Raw genomic sequence first — 18,259 nt, forward strand, 5'->3', positions numbered from 1 at the left:
GCAGTCGCTTAACCGACTGAGCCACCCAGGCGCCCTGTGGTGTGTATGTTCTTTTGGACCCATGGTCTCTTCACCTGTGAGGAGGGGTATGACTAGAAGAGGGCCAGAGCAGCTCCCCCTAAAACTTGAGGTCCAGGGACGAGGTCTGCCTGGATCTCCATGTAGATCATTTATTTGAGAAAGGACATTGAAAGGAAGATAAAACATAGGCCTCGTTTTACAGATGAGATACTGAGGCCTGGAGAAGTTAAATAATTGGTTGGTAAGATAGCTAATAAATGAAGAGATTTGAACCCAGATGTGGCTGATTCCAAAGCTTTTGCTTTTTCTCCAATTCCCCACTGCCTCTCATAGTAACCGTTAAAGCATATGGCATTTAACCTTGCTTGCTTCAGAAGCATAAGAAATGGTCTTACCCCCAAGCCTCTGTTGGTTTAATTAAAGATACAAGAGATGAACGTATGAATTTTTTTTTATTGTCACATCCATTCTTCTTGGATTAACTCGAGCTCTTAGGGAGGCAAGTAGAAGTTTTTGTTTATTTAGGGGAAGTCAGTGGAGGGAGCATAGTACGATCTGCTTACTACAGATATTAAATATCGAGGCTGTCTGGTTTTGGTGGAGGATGTCTCTAGTATTTTCTTCCTTTTATATTTCCATATTTCAACTACTTTAATTATTGAAGGCTAGGAATAAAATTCTTAATGTTTAATATACTTACACACTGGGCCTTCTAGAAAGAAGTAGCATAGTGTTGGGGAAAACACTGTGGACTTTGGAGATGGATCATGTGTTCAAATCAAGGCCCAATATGAGAGAACCTTCTGCGATAATGGAAGTTTTTTATATCTTGATAGAGGTTTTGGTTATGTGGGTGAATGCATTTGTCAAAACATATGCAAGTATATGCTTGTGCATTTTACTATATAACTTAATTTTTAAAATATAGAGCAGTAAACAAATAATTGAACTCTGTTTAGGGGTGAAGTATACTGCTGTCTGCAGCCTAGTTAGAAGTGAATCACAAATAAGATCAATTGATGGATAGGCAGATATATGATGAAGCAAATAAAGCAAAGTGTTACATATAGAATCTGTTGACTTTATGAGTGCTCACTAAGCAGTTTTTTTTTTTTTTTCGGTAAACTGGTTATGTTTGCAGTTTTTTAAATAATGTGTTGGGAAAAGAATGATGTCCCACTGAATTAACTGTCATGTGGTCCAAACTTCACTTTCCTTTTCTATAAACTGAAGTTAGCAATACCCAATTTGCAGAATCATGCATTTATTCTGAGGACTAAAAGAGACAGGTTCACATGTTTAAGGCCAGTGAAGACATGGATCATTGCCAGCTTATTAGAATAATCTGTGTAGCTTAATAGAAATAAAAACTAAAAACCCATTTGTGGAATTTAATATTACTTTAATACATTAGCCGTGCAGATACAACCTTTTTTAAAACAAAAAATTATTGTCAACTCTTAAAATTGAACTTGCAGTTAAGGTTACAGTAATCAGACAGTAGTATTTTCTCAGTTTTCACCATATAGTCTAAAACTTCCATCTCTAGACAGATTTAAAATTCTGAATGTGAGTGTGTTTTTAAATGAGAAAATAATGCATATAGTTTTTATAAAGTGGTCAAACAGTAAAAATAGAACAGTAAGAAAAGGTGTTTCTTCTAAATTCCCAGGTATAGTAGCGATGAGGGCTTGTCACAGATATATACATTCTCTCTTCATGGCACATGGTAGAATTTTACTTCTCTGCCCACCTAAAGTTAAGTTTGGCCATGAGACTTACTATGGGAAGAAGCTTTAAAGAGCTGGTGCACCAAAACCAGACGAGGACACCACAAAAGAAAATTATAGGCCAACATCCCTGATGAATTTAGATGCAAAAAAAACCTCAACAAAATATTAGCAAACCTAATTCAACAATACATTAAAAGGATCATACACCATGATCAGTGGGATTTATTCCAGGGATGCAAGGGTGGTTTGACACCCACAAATTGTTCAGTGTGATACACCACATTAACAAAATGAAGGATAAAAATTATATGATCTTCTCAGTAGAAGCAGAAAAAGCATTGGACAGAATTCAACATTTGTGATAAAAATTTCGAAAAAGTGAGTATAGAGAGAATGTATAGAGTATAGAGAGAGAATAAAGGCCATCTGTGACAACCCCATAGCTAACATCATACTCAGTGGTGAAAAGCTGAAAGCTTTTTCTTTAACATCAGGAACAAAATAAGGATGCCCACTCTCACCACTTTTACTCAACATACTATTGGACGTCTTAGCCAGAGTACTTAGGCAAGAAAAAGAAATAAAAGGCTTCCAAATTGGAAAGGAAGAAGTAACACTGTCACTATTTGCAGATAATATGATGCTGTATATAGAAGACCCTGAAAACTCCAAAAGACTGATAGAACTAATAAATGAATTCAGTATGAATTTGCAGGATACAAGATAAATATACAGAAATTTGTTGTTTCTTTACACTAGTAACGTATCAGAAAGACATATTAAGAAAATCCCATTTACAATTGCATCAAGAGAATAAAATATGTAGGAAATAATCCAACCAAGGAGGTGAAAGACCTGTACACTGAACTATATAAGACATTGACTAAAGAAATTGATGAAGACACGGATAAATAGCTATTCCATGCTTATGGATTAGAAGAATTAATATTGTTAAAGTGTTCATACTACCCAAAGCAGTCTACAGATTGAGTGCAATCCCTGTCAAAATTCCAGTGGCATTTTTCACAGAAATAGAACAATCCTAAAATTTATATTGAACCACAAAAGACCCTCAATAGCTAAAGCATCTTGAGAAAGAACAAAGCTGGAGACATCATGAAATCCTTATTTCAAAATATATTACAGTGCTATTATAATCAAAATAGTGTGGTACTGGTATAAAGACAGACATATAAATCAATGAAACAGAATAGAGAGCCCAGAAATAAACCCGTGCATATATCATCAATTTATCACAAAGGAGAAGAGAATATACAATGGGGAAAGGACAAGTCTCCTCAATAAATGATGTTGGGAAAACTGGACCACTATCATATATTATATACAAAATTTAACTCAGATGGACTAATGACGTGAATGTAAGACCTGAAACCATAAAATATTCTAGAAGAAAACAAAGCTCCTTGACATAGGTCTTGGTGATGATTTTTTGGATTTGACATTAAAAGCAAAAAACAAGTGGGACTACATCAGACTAAAAAGCTTCTGCATAGCAAAGGAAACCATAAACAAAATGAAAAGGCATCCTATTGAACAGGAGAAAATATTTACAAATTATATCCAAAATAGCAAAGAACTCCTATAATTCAATGGCAAAAGAACAAACAATCCAGTTAAAAAATTGATAGAAGATCTGAATACATATTTTTCCAAAGAAGACATTTAGATGACCAGAAGAAATATGAAAAGATGCTCAGCATCACTAATGATCAGGGAAATACAATCAAAACTACAGTGAAATATCACCTCATACCTGTCAGAATGACTGTTATGAGAAAGACAAGAGACAACAAGTGTTGACCAGGATGTGAAAAAAGGGAAATACTTGTGCATTGTTGGTGGGAATATAAATTGGCACAGCCACTATGGAAAAAGTTTTTGAGTTTCTGCAAAAAATTAAAAAAAAATACCGTATGATCCAGCAGTTGTATTTCTGGGTACTTATCCAAAGAAGACAAAAACACTAACCTGAGAAGGTACATGCACCCCCACGTTCATTGGAGCATTATTTACAGTAGCCAAGGTGTGGAAGCAATCTAAATGATCATCAACAGATAGATAAAGAAGTTGTGCTATGTGTATACAATGGAATATTATTCAGCCATAAAAAAGAATGAAATCTTGTCATTTGCAGCAACATGAATGGAGCTTGAGAGCATTGTACTTAAGTGAAATAAATCAAAGACAAAGACAAACATGATCAAATATAATCTCACTTATATGTGGAATCTTAAAAATAAAAAGCTCACATATACAAAGAACAGATTGATGGTTGCTGGGAGTTGGGGGGGTGCGTGAAATGGGTGAAAATAAAATTATTTATAAAATAAACAATTTGTCTAGGGATGTAATGTACAGCATGGCAACTATAGTTACAAATCCTGTATTGCATATTTGAAAGTTGCTAAGAAAGAAAATCTTAAAAGTTCTCATTACAAGAAAAAATTTCCAGAACTATGAGTGGTGATGGTGTTAGCTAGGCTTACTGTGGTGATCACTTCACAACATATACAAATATTGTATCATGTTTTACATCTGAAGCTAATATAAGGCTATATGTCAGTTATATCTCAATAAATTTAAAGAGCTGGTGCATTCACTCTGACAGGAGTAGCATCAAACATACTTATTTTACTAATTGTTTTTCTTCTTAAATTGGAAGGGATTCTTTACATGTGAAATACCATTTCATCGTTGAAAAGAGTATGTTATCTTGACTCATAATCTGTAAGACGGTGAATTTCTTTAATAGATTACTTAATAATTGGTCATGACTACATTTATGGAATAAATGCTATTTATGGAGTCCTTTTTTTAAAATATACAGTGGTGGGGCATTAAGCGTCTGCCTTCGGCTCAGGTCATGATCCCAGGGTCCTGGGATGGAGCCCCGCATCGGGCTCCCTGCTCGGCGGGAAGCCTGCTTCTCCCTCTCCCACTCCCCCTGCTTCTGTTCCCTCTCTCGCTATGTCTCTGTCAAATTAATAAATAAAATCTTAAAAAAAAGATTTTAAAAATAAATGAATAAAATATACAGCAGCAAATGAAGTGTTTGTTAATATTTATGTTTTCAGAATTCAGAAATGAGGTCTGAACTTTTTTCTTTTACATAATGTAATCCTTAGATTAGTGTTATACTTGCTTCATAAAAAGATTTTGCAAGATTTCCTTCCTTTGTGCTCTGGCACAAATGGTGAAAATACCATCCCAATTATCTGTTACTTGAGTCTGAAAAAATTTTACCTATGAAGCTAACTAGACTAGTATGTTTTCAGATTGTAACTCTTCAGTAAAATCTCATTTTTTTCCATGGCTCTTGGTTTCTTTTTCTTTTTTCCTTTTTTGTTAAAGATTTTTATTTATTTATTTAACAGAGAGAGAGAGAGAGAGAGAGAGAGAGAGAGAGTACAAGTAGGCAGAGCAGAGGCAGAGGCAGAGGGAGAGGGAGAAGCAGGCTCCCTGCTTGGCGGGGAGCCCAACGTGGGGCTCGATCCCAGAACCTTGGGATCATGACCTAAGCTGAAGGCAGCCGCTTAACCAACTGAGCCACTCAGGCACCCCAGTTTCTTTTTATTTTTTCAAGATTTTTATTTTTATTTATTAGAGAGAGAGAGTGCACGCACACAGGGAGGACGGGCAGAGAGGGAGGGAGAACTTGGTGTAAGTACACTCTGCACTGAGCTTGGATCCCAGTGGAGCCCAACACGGGGCTAAATCTCAGGACCTTGAAATCATGACCTGAGTAGAAACCAAGAGTTGGATGCTTAACCAGTTTCACCACCCAGGCACGCCTTTGGCTCTTGGTTTCTTTTAGTTTCTTTTTTGTTCAATATTTTCATTTGAATATAATCCATTTCATCCAGCTTTTCCAAGTGTATTTGCATAGTTTCACAAAATATTCTTGAATAATTCTTTTAATTTCTTGTATATCTGTAGTTATTTTTTTCACTTATATTGTATATCTGTGTTTTGAGTGATTAAATTTATTAGGTTATATGGTATTAAATTAGGCTATATAGTATTTTAAAAAAATTTAAATGTTGAAATTTGTTTTCCTGTTTTTCTTTTTTTCTAGTTCATTGCTGTCTGACTTTGCTCTATCATTGCCTTTCTTCTGCCTCCCTGGAGTATATATATGTATTTTTTCTCAATTCTAGAGATAAATGCTTAATTTTTGTGTTTGTGATATTTTCTGTTCAGTAATATAGTTGTTTTATGCCAAGACTTATCCTCTGAGTCCAGCTTTGGCTAGTATATAATGTTTCCATTATTCATATTTGCAAGATACTGTGTAGTTTCAGTTTTGATACCCTGTTTAGTATGTGAGAGCATTTTGTTTTTTTAACTTCTAAATGGTTAAAATTTCTTTTCTGAGTAAAAATTTAATTTCTGGCTCTATTGTATTTAGAAAATAGAATTATTTATCTGTGGAAACTGCAGTGAAATTTTCTTTGTGGCCTAATATAAGATTGGTTTTTTTCTTAATGTTCTGTGGGTATTTGAAAACAAGGCATAGTCTTTACTTTTAGATACAGAATTAATTCATTACATATTAATTCAGCCTTATTATGTTATTCGGTTTCCATATAGCCCCTTTATGTCTGTTTGTTCCATCATAAGCTGGCAGTTATTGAATTAAAATTTCTGTTGATGTATGTTTCCAGTGGCCATTGCTTTATATATCTTAATAATATACATGTATAAAGATTTATGTCCATTTTATTTTCCTTTTGGTTGGCATTGTTTATTATTATAGAATACGCTGTATCTTGATTAATATTTTGCCCCTGAATTTAAGCTTTTCATAATATAAGTTAGTATTGAAAACTCTGTTTTATTCATTCATTCATTCATTCTTCCATTGGTCAAGAGCTCTGGTTCTGGAATCAAACTGGTTTTGAATCTTGGCTCCAGCATTTTCCAGCTTTGTAATTCTGGGCAAATTACTTTACCTCTCTGTCTCACTTTTCTTATTTATTAATGGGATATTGTACCTCGTAGGATTATCATAAGGAAATATATTTGAAATGCTAGGAATAGGGATCAACACATTGTCAATAAATAATTGCTATTATTATTTACATTTACCAGCAGAGACAGGGAAAGATAGGTGCATGTTTGGATAGTGGCCTTGGCACTGTAAATTCACAGCTAGAAAAGGGGAACTTCAAAAGGAAATTTCTTCGTCCTTTCTCCCACCTCATTCCCATGTTTTTTTATTTCTTTGTTTTTGTCTTTTGTCTTTCTGTTCTGGTAAATCTTGCTTATTGCTGGAAATAATTAGCTTTGCACTATTTATTTATTTGTGTATCTATTTATTTATTTGTTTTGGAGTCCTCTGCCATATTTCCCTAATAGGGAAAAATGGTGTGGTGAGCATGGCAGTTTTTAAAAAATTTCTGATGGGCAATTGAGGTGAGAATAGCTTTTACCGTATATAAATCTTTCCATTTAGATGTCCTATCTACTCCGCTCATTCATTTTCCCTCCAAATTTGGTATCAGAGAAGACTTCAGAATTTTTCTCGTTTACCTTTTGTATTTTTTGAAGAGTAAGAGATGGGATGGTTAGATCCTAAGTGAAATTCTGCATACTCTGCTTTTATTTTCCAGATGATGTTTTTCTTTGGTATTTTATTGTTTAAAATTAATTTTCAAAATTTGAAGTATGAAACATTTAAATATGCCAGTAAGTACATAAAATAGCATTTTAATTTATTTTTCTTAATTTCATTAAATTTGAATATATGGAGTTTTATGATCCTAAGTCTATGCCAGCATCTTTCTCTACAAATTTATTTATTTATTCATGTATCTATTATATTTATTTATTTATAGAGCAGAGGGTGGTGAGAGGGAGAGAGAAAATCTTAAGCAGGATCCATGCCCAGTGCGGAATCCAAACGGGGGGCTCCATCTCACAACCCGGAGCTGAAATCAAAAGTCAGATGCTTAACCAACCGAGCCACCCAAGCACCCCTATTTTTATTTATTTTTAAGAATCAGATCTGGAATAAGTCCTTCACATTGGCTTTAGCCGCATTTGATAAAGTCAGCAACTCTGAACTAAAATATATGAATTTTTGCTGTTGAAATTACATTTAAAAGAATCTATCCTTTTCCTCTCTTTGTGAAAGGAGCTTGGCAGGAGAGGAATTTAATCAAAGGAGTGGATGATATCCCTCAAATAGTAATAGATATGAAAGAGAACTTTCAGTTTTACCACTCTGATCAAAAACTCATTTCCTGACCAAAAGTCATGCTTAATACAGGTGTTTGGGTTTCCTGTGTCCTTGTTAAACAAGTTTGTTTAAGAAGCAGCAGTTGATGGAACTATTTTGGGGAGTGGGAGGCTTCTCTGGAAATGGAAACAAGTCTAAAGATTTGACCATTGTGGCCTCTTAGATTGTGTTCTGGGGACCTAAGTTGTTTTTATTGAGCTGGTCCCTAACTGGCTGTCGAGTGAGTGTATAAAGATTCCTTCCTGTTGAAGATCACCTTTACTCTCTTTCAGCTATGAGCTAATTCAGAGACAGAGGATCATATAATCCTAGAGTTTAACAGTCCACGTGAAAGTAGTCATGTTCCTAACTTAGGGAGTAGTATTTTTGGTTGGCAAAGGAATATCCTCAGCTGTACTGATGAAAAACTAAAACCCATGGCTAAAATATTTAATATTTGTCATTTCCAAACACTATGTCTAAAGTTATCAGAAACTCAAAATTCTACTTACTAATTTTCAATAGGTAGGAAAATCATTTGATTCAGAAGTAAAAGGTTTTTAGCAAAGAGCCTTTCCCATACTCCTGTTATTCATATAGTGCTTGGGGTTCCTCCCATTATCAGAAATATTTAACAGGTAGCAAAATTAACCTGCTTTCCTTAGTCTCTTCCCCCACACCTTTACCCCTAATTTAGCTGTAGGTAGAATTATGAAATAGGTTGTATTTATTTGGAACAACCCTCTTAATCTATCATCTTGACGTTTGTTGTCTGGTACATTTGTTCTCCTTTTATATCTTTTAGCCCATCAATTTTCTGTCAAAAATCCTATAATAGTAATAAATAATTAGCATTTACTTAGACATTTGTTAGTGACATTAAGTTTTAAGAACTTAAGAATTAAATCCTTAGCCAAGGGCATAGTATGAGAAAGCAACATGCCTTTCAACTTAATAACTACTTTGTATAAATGAATGATTGGGATAGGATCTATCCCATTCCTAGGAAACATTAGTATGAACCGAGTGAAAACAGTTTTCATTGCTGTTGGAATTCTCATAGCTTTTAGGGGATAACACTGGTACCTACTGCAGTGAGGATTACATAAAATAATCCATGGTAAGCTTCGAGGACAGTATCTAGGACATGGTAGATATTGGTAAATGTTAGTTGCCTTTGTATTAGAATCTGTAATATTTTACTGTCAGGAGGCTTAAATATAATGATAGTGAATTTAGTGACAGAAAAAGTCATTATTACTAATACCAACAATTGGTATGCAGTTATGAGCATTAAGTCTGAATTGGTAGGAAATGGCATAGAAATTATACAGATAACTCTGCCACATGATAGGGGTCTGAAACTCAATAAACAGTTCCTGGTAGGTCAGGATTCACTCAGTCCTAAGTAGCTATTGTTGCCTACTGTGCAGTCTTACAAATAAGAAATGGCACTTCAGATTGGTGGGTCCAGGTATGGGAAAGTGGAGATAGATTCTTAAGGAAACTCCTTCCTTCATCATCACTTAGGTATCCCACTGATGATATTCATGCCATCAGTTGAGCACTGTTAGTTTTTATGACTTTGGAATGGTGTGAAAATATTTTTAGAAGATATCTCGTAGTCACTTATGTTGCTGATTTTCTGTCAGGCATGAGAGGTTTTTTTAAAATGTTAAAAGCTATCAAGGAACAACAAAGGTAGTTTATCTCTTGGATAACTCAGAGGCAGTTATACTCCAATGTGATTGTTAAATATATTTTTAAAGTGTTTGGGAATATTATTTTTAAAAAGTAAAATTGCTTTTACTTTTTTACATGTGGAATCAATTTTTTGAAACCCAGCAACCGAGGTAAATTGTAATTTGAAAGATTATAACACCAAAGAATTAATTCATTGTAATATTCTCTAAAAACTGAAAATTAGATCTCATTTGATTTTAAATCTCTTCCTGATAGTAGTGATAAAACTGGTCAGAAAGGGTACTGTTAGGTGTAAAGACCAAGTAATAAATTGAAATATTGTTTATACTTTTAATTCCTCACATACCCATTTCCTTTTGGTTAAAGCAGAAGCTGGTTATTTGTCAAGAGTCTGTTAGTAACTCTGTTTCTATAAGAAGCCAGAGAATAGTATTTTCAGTGTACACTTTATGTTATATCTTTAATTTTTTTGTTAAATGTTCTCAACATGACTTGAGAAACCTAACTGGATAGATTATTAATGTGCAATCCCTCCTGGCCTCTTCTATTGTATTTCTTTTTTTAAAGATTTTATTTATTTATTTGAGAGAGAGAATGAGAGAGAGAGAGAGAGAGAGAGCGAGCACAAAAAGGGGGAGGGTCAGAGGGAGATGTAAGCAGGGAGCCCGATGTGGGACTCTGTCCCGGGCAGTCGCTGAGCCGAAGGCAGTCGCTTAACCAACTGAGCCGCCCAGGCGCCCCGTTCTATTGTATTTCTTGACTAGTACCTCTGTGTGATTTGAAACTTGGCAAGAAAAGCATGACAGAAAATATCAGTTATTTTTGAGAAAATGCAAATGATGCTTGAGTGTTTCAGGTTCAGCAATACATGGCTTTTTTTTTTAATTGAAAAATGAGGCTGATTTATAATTGCCTCTTTGACTTAACTATTTTAGTAACAGTTTTATTGAGATATAGTTTATGTACCATACAGTTCACCTATTTAAAGTGTACAGTTTCTTTCTTAATATATTCAGTGTTGTGCAACCATTGCCATAATCAATTTTAGAATATTTTCATCACTCCAAAAAGAAACCACTGTACTCATTAGCAGTCACTCACTGTTTTCCCTGAACCCTCTTTCTCTCAGCCGGAGGCACCCACAAATCTACTTTCTGCCTCTGTAGATTTGTATATCCTGAACAGTTCATATAAATGGACTCATACAATATGGGGCCTTTCGTATCTGGTTTCTTTTACTTAGTATAGTATTTCTAAGATTCAGCCATACTGTACCATATATCAGTACTTCATCCCTTTTTATTGCTAACTAATATTCCAGGGTGTTGAATAAAATTTATTTATACATTCATGGGTTGAAGTACTGCTGTGAACATTTGTGTACAAGTTTTTGTGTGGACACATGTTTTTGTTTCTCTAGGAATTGCTGGATCGTATGGTAGCTCTGTGTTTAACTTTTTCAGGAGAACATTTTTGTAGATATTTTTCCCTTACATAATTAAAGTGTACCATGAAAGGCATATCTGAACTGAATTATAACTTCCTGTCAGTATTTTCATCAATAACTTTCCACTAATATTTCTGAGTATTTGACATTTCAGTGACCTTCACTTTTCAGTTACTCTAAACATTAAATATTCCTGCTTATCTGAGGTCTCCAACTCTGTTCCCATAGCCGATAGCTGGTGATCTACGTTTAGAACCTTGGAGTTTGGAGAAAACCCTAATCCCCTTGTCAAAAGAAACCAGTCTACTGAAAAATATTTAATGTAATGTATACTAGCATTCTAACTTACATGTAACTTATGTGTAACCTGTCTTCCAAAATAGATTTGACATTTGTGTCTAAAGTTAGGGTTTTCTCAGTGTAGACATATAGCCATACTCACCAATTCTATAGCATAGCTATATTATTTTTTTAAAATCCTGTTTCTAATTTTGAAAACAGTAATCATTGTAGAAAATTTCGAAAATACTGAAAATCACAGAATAAGTTGCCTATATTCCTAATATCCAGACATAGCCATTTTTTAACATTGTGATATATATCCTTTTATATTTTGATTATTTACATTTAAAAAATAAAACCATTTAAAAAAATAGAATTCGGGGGGAGTGCCTGGGTGGTTCAGTCGTTAAGTATCTGCCTTCGGCTCAGGTCATGATCCCGGGGTCCTGGGATCGAGCCCACATCAGGCTCCCTGCTAAGCAGGGAAGCCTGCTTCTCCCTCTCCCACTCCCCCTGCTTGTGTTCCTTCTCATGCTTTGTCTCTCTCTGTCAAATAAATAAGTAAAATCTTTAAAATAAATAAAAATAGAATTCAGATGATATGATAGGTAGTGTTTTGTCATCTTTTTAATAAGTCCTAGCATTTTCCCATGACACTAAATATTCCTAAGCATGGTTTTAAGTCTTTTTTTCCTGATTTTTTCTCATTCAGCTGAAAAAATAAATTATGGATTTACTATAGCATTATCTAGAATTCTCACTATTTATAGGTTGAAATATTTCTCTCTAGTCTTTTTCTCTTTGTGTGTATTTGTTTCCTAAAGTGGGATTGTAGTCCATGTGCAGTGGTTTTTATGTTGTAAGAATGTGCCACAATTTTTCATTTCCCTACTGATAGACATTATTTCCAGTGCAACTCTGGGTGTACATCTCAGGTTAATTCTTGGAAATAGAATTACTATGAATATTGTTAAGGTTGTTGGCACATTTATGACTGCTTTTTCTCAAATTAGCATTTCTTACAGAGTAAGGCAGATGATTTCATTTTATCATATGCAGTAGTTGATTTCTGTGGTATTTCCTGTTTTCAGAAATTGCAATTCACCAACACCCTCCCTCCCCCTCACCTTAAGCTTAAGAAATATAGCTTCTTAAGTCTTCTGAGTAAGTTCCTTGGTACTAATCTGGAAAATCACAAACCATTACTTCACAGATTATCATTCAGTTGCGTTTTGAGCATATTGAGGCCTAATGAGATAACAGATTTTATACATTTAGCTTAAATACTCAGGCATGTTAATCCTTGCTAGGGACTACTGTTTAATGTTCCTTAGTAAAGAAAAATTTCTCCCTATTAGTATAACTTTCCACATGGCTCCAAATGATATATACATTAGCTTAGCTTATGTTAATTTCCAAAAACGTAATTATATGCAAATTGATATTATACTTGTTAATGGATATTAGCCTACAAGGAAAATGTGTGGGTCAGTCTGGCACCTTGAGTGCAGAATCTTTCTTACTCATTTTTATTTCCTTAGTCTAATAGTGGTTTTCAGACTTTAGCTTGCATCACAATCATCTGGAGAGCTTGTTAGAACGTGGGTTGCTGAACCATATCTAAGAATTCCAGGTTTAGTAATTCTGGGATTGACCCTGAGAATTTGCATCTCTTATAAGATCCCAGATGAGGCTGATGCTGCTCATCAGCAGACCACACTTTGAAACTGGTCTAACCTAATGAGCACATAACTTGCTATATAATTGAAGTGTGATAAAATATTTGATCATGTAACTGCTGCTGTCACTAATTCCTAAGCTTTTGCAGCTGAACTCTTCTACATTTTTTTTTTTAAGATTTTATTTATTTGACAGAGACACAGCGAGAGAGGGAACACAAGCAGGGGGAGTGGGAGTGGGAGAAGCAGGCTTCCCGCGGAGCAGGGAGCCCGATGCGGGGCTCGATGCAGGGCTCAATCCCAGGACTCTGGGAATCATGACCTGAGCCGAAGGCAGACGCTTAATGACTGAGCCACCCAGGCGCCCCCTTTTCTGCATTATTTGTTAACAAGTGAAACAGCAATTTAAATTTATGCTTAGTTATAAAGCTATTTGTATTTGTATACTGTTATCAGAAGAACAAGGGATAATAATAGAATCATATAATCTTTTTTGTGCTCCTTTTAATGCTTCATCAAGATAGACTTTTCAAAGTAATCTTTTAAGTTAAAAGTTTTATAAAAGTTTAAGCATTTTTTTATTAGTGGGGGAAAAGTAAATCTCTAAATGATATGTTTATAAATAATGATTTGTAATTGTCTATTGTAAAGCTTTTTATAACTTAAAATCAGTCTACAATCATAATTATTAATTTAAGTATCATTGATTTTCATGTAATTCCATTTCATTTCTTGCCAGGTTGATCAGTACTTTAATGCTAAGGATCATCTCCTTAAAGCACTGTAAAACCATTAGCAGTCAGTAATCATATTTCTATTATAGATTATAAACTACATTAAATTCCAAGACCAAAGATTAATTGTACAAAAAATAGATTTTTCAGTTTTACATAAGGGGTGCCTGGCTGGCTCAGCTAGTGGAGCATGCAACTCTTGATCTTGGGATCGTGCGTTCAAGCCCCACGTTGGGCATAGAGTTTACTTAAAAAAAAAGTTTTACATAAGTTTTAAATAAGATTACAAGAATTTTATGAAGTGATTAGTTTTTTTGGTTTTATGGGGGGTTTTGGAAGTGGCTTTGGGCTCTTGCATATTGAAAAAGTGTACTTTCTTGCTAGGAGTTCGTTTAATCTGTTTTGAAGTTGATAAAGCAGGAAAGCACATTTGCCCTTGCTAGTTTGTGAATAAAGATATAACAAAATTACCCAGTATTCACGTCTGTTAAAGGACCGTTATCCAAAATATACAAAGAACTCTCAAATAAGCTTAACAGTAAGAAAACAAACAACGTGATTAAAAAATGGACCAGAGACCCTAACAGATACCTCACAAAGAAAGATGGCAAGCAAGCATATGAAAAGATGCTCTGCATCATTTGTCATCAGAGAAATACAAATGAAAACACACCTATTAGAATGGCCAAAATTCAGGACAATGACAATGCAGAGAAGTAGAAACTCCCATTCATTGCTGGTGAGAGTGCAATAGCCTACAGCCACTTTGGAAAACAGTTTGGTGGTTTCTTAGAAAACTGAACATAGCCTTTTCACACCATCCGGCATTCATGTTCCTTGGTATTTACCCAAAGGAGTTGAAAACTTCTGTCCACACAAAACCTGGACACAGATGTTGATAGCAGCTTTATTCATAATTGCCAAAACTTGGAAGCAGCCAAGATATCCTTCAGTAGGTGAACGGATAGGTAAAGTTGGTCCTCTAGACAACAGTATATTACTGAGCACTAAAAAGAAATGCACTATCAAGCTGTGAAAAGACAGGGAGGAACCTTAAATATATGTTACTGAGTGAAAGAAGCCACTCTGAAAATGTGACCCCTACCGTATGATTCCAACTACATGACATCTGGAAAAGGCCAAAAAGGAGAAAGCTAAAAGATCAGTAGCTGCTAGGCATCAGGGGATGTGGGGAGGAATGAGTAGGTAGAATACAGAGGATTTTTAGGGCAGTGAAAATACCCAGTATGATACTATACTAGTGGGATACATGTCATATATACATTTGTCTACATCCATAGAATGTACACCACCAAGAGTGAACCCTAGTGTAAACTGAACTCCGGGTGATAATGTTGGGTCAGTATAGGTTCATCAGTTTGCAACAAATGTACCACTTTGTTGAGAGATGGCCATGCATGAAGGGAGGAAATGGGGTATACGGGAAATCTCTGTAACTTTCAGTTTTGCTGTGGACCTAAAACTTCTCATAAAAAAATTATCTTTTAACGAGTGTATGGTCCTGTGCCAATAGAACTTGTTTTCTGTGTATTTCACTCATAGAAGAAGAGGTCCTCACATAGGAAACCCAGAGGTAGTGGATGGACCTGAGGGTCGGAGAGAAAGCTTCATGGGCTGGACTTTGGACAGTTCTGAGAGATGAAAATAGAAAATGGACTTTTCCACCTATAGGTATCCTTATCACATAGAGGGAATTTTTTTTAGCCAACTACCTTTTGGTCAACAGTCTTGGAAATGGCTTTGGTTCTGCATTATTCAAGTGTACACTACCTTGGTAGTGTAGGTGGAGGCAACTAGAAAGGAAGAATCCCCTTAGTGTGGTGAATGAAAAGCAAGCAATTATATACAACATCAATTATTGAGGATTAGATTTCTTTCTAAGCTCTCTGTGGAAGATGTTGAGAGTCTGCTTGTAAAATAAGTGTTCTGGGGTTATATAAATAAGAGAAAGTAAAGCAGGTTTTTTTTAAAAAAGTGTGTGTATTTGAATTTTTGAAATGCTAATTGCATTGTACATGGAGTATGGGAAGGTATGAAATACAGTATTTCCCAAATTAGTTTGATGATCGAACTCTTATCTATATTCCAACATCCAGGAGCATGTTATAAGTAGCACAGTTCATAAAATTCTACTCTAGATCAGTGGACAGTCCAGTCAGAAGGAATTGCTTACTGATATGAAAGGAAAGAACTTCTGCTCTTTGTGTTGTGTATGTATTTAAATAGTAAAGCATTTCTCAGATCCTCAGATTTAATAAATTAGATACAAATTAGTTCATCTTCTGTGACTTCACAAGCATGAACTTTACATAGATTTAATAAACCAAGGAGCCGTCTTTTGGTTTTGCTTTGACTAAAATACCTTGTTCAAAATCTGTAATTAAATGTATAAAACACTGCTCTCAATAGAACTTTCTGCAGCTATGGAAATGTTCCACATCTGTGCTGTCTTGTATAGCAGCCAGTAGCCACTAGCCACATGTGGTTATTGAGCATTTGAAATGTGCTAGTGCTACTGAGGAGCTGAATTTTTAGTTTTATTTCTTTTTCATTAATTTAAATTTAAACTGTTGCATGTGGCTAGTAGCTGTTATATTGGACAACGTAGTCTATAGAATATATTTGCAGACTAGAGCATTTTTCATACTATTTATTTTAAACTGGTGTGATTAAAATGAAATTACTTTTTGGGGAGTTTTTTTTTGAAAAGTTTATAGTATGATGATTATATTTAAACAATTTATATGCATGTAATTCTGCAGCCACATGACTGAGAAGTCTTCTAATGGTTTTGCACTCTTAAAAAACTATTTTACTAGCTAGATGTCAGGAACATAAATGTTCCTTTGTAGTTAGTTTTTATTTCTTGTGTATAAATAACACTATACTCTGAAATAATCAAATAGGTTTTCACATTCAGTTTTAAGAAAAGAATGATAATATGAAGAAAAAATCTGTGAGATAAGAGACCTCAGATGTAGTTTCATTTGCCATTGGCATATTTAGTAATATTAAGACAATTGTGAAAGTTTTGTGGCTATTAATTTATCTCTAAGTTGGAGATATAGTTTATGTAAATGTCTTTTGAAAAAGAGTTGTACAAAATGAAAGTAATTCCTGTTATAAATGTAATTGTTAAATAATTATGGAACACACCAGAAATTTCACTCATTTTCTGTAAATGTACTTTTGAGTTTTAAACCTTGTGATCCTTAATCATTTGATTTTGACAAGAGTAATGCTTACACTTGGTAGAAAAGTAAAAGTAACAAGGCATATAAATTCTCAAAACTTTGACGAAGATAAACTGTCATAACTGAATAACTTTAGAATAGTTGATTATTAAAGATATGACTACTTGGTAGGGGGGTGCTAAATTTTTTCAGTGAAGTTTGACTTATCTAGGCCTGAACTTAGGAAATTTTAATAACTTAGTTCTTTGCAAACAGCTTATTTGATATAGTGATACCTTTTATCCTTGAACTTGTCAACTGAATAAGCTGTTTTGCTCTGTTATCACTAAATAGCTTCACTTTGGTATTTGAACTGGTTAACCAGTTTATTTGTGTTTTTATTCAACTATCATTTAACTGTTGGTTTTATTTTGGGATATTATTATTTTTAAGAGGTGGTAATTATTCAAAAAGTTGTTTGCAAGCATTTGAATCCTATAAAGTAGAACTGATGGCTTCTTCATAAGAAGCCATATAGCGTCAACCTCAACATAAAGATTGATTTTTTTCAGTATGCAATAAGTCATTTTTAAAGCTATATATATTTATTGTGCTAATCATTATCCTTTGTCTGTCTTTAGTGATTTTTACTTTCCCTAATTTGCATTACACTGTTTTCTCATATCTTAAGGATGATATTTTAAGCAACTACTAAATAGTCTTGCTTATTTGATTTAGTGTTTTGTGTTACGTTTGGGTCTATATAGTGTCTGTTACTGGTTAAATTATTGAAAATGAGGTTTTAGGTAAAAACAATTCTCTTTTCTGACATGTAGCTCAAGTTCTTTTTTAAAAAAGATGTATTGCTTCAGATTATAGTAAGTTTATTTAGCTTAATGTTTTTCTTTTTCATTATTATAATTTTATGTTTTCATTTAAAGATGCTGGATGTTGGGGTGCCTGGGTAGCCCAGTCATTAAGCATCTGCCTTCGGTTCAGGTCATGATCCCAGGGTCCTGGGATCGAGCCCCGCATTGGGCTCCCTGCTCGGCGGAGAGCCTGCTTCTCCCTCTCCCACTCCCCCTGCTTGTGTTCCCTCTCTTGCTGTCTCTCTGTCAAATAAAAAAAAAATTTCTTTTAAATAAATAAATAAAGATGCTGGATATTTTTCAATACTATTGCTAACACCCTTTCCTGAGTATAGGAAGAATAGTACAATCAACC

The 18,259-nt window shown here is 34.4% G+C and overlaps 1 protein-coding gene across 1 annotated transcript in view; it reads left to right on the forward strand.

Moving 5' to 3' along the window:
- Window positions 1–18,259, forward strand: part of GLCCI1 (glucocorticoid induced 1) — a 103,446-nt gene that overhangs the window by 36,931 nt on the left and 48,256 nt on the right. The window lies entirely within an intron of this gene.

Source organism: Callorhinus ursinus, unplaced genomic scaffold, assembly GCF_003265705.2.
Source record: "Callorhinus ursinus isolate GAN/ISIS: 27379988/994484 unplaced genomic scaffold, GSC_fseal_2.0 scaffold12, whole genome shotgun sequence".
Taxonomy (NCBI): domain Eukaryota; kingdom Metazoa; phylum Chordata; class Mammalia; order Carnivora; family Otariidae; genus Callorhinus; species Callorhinus ursinus.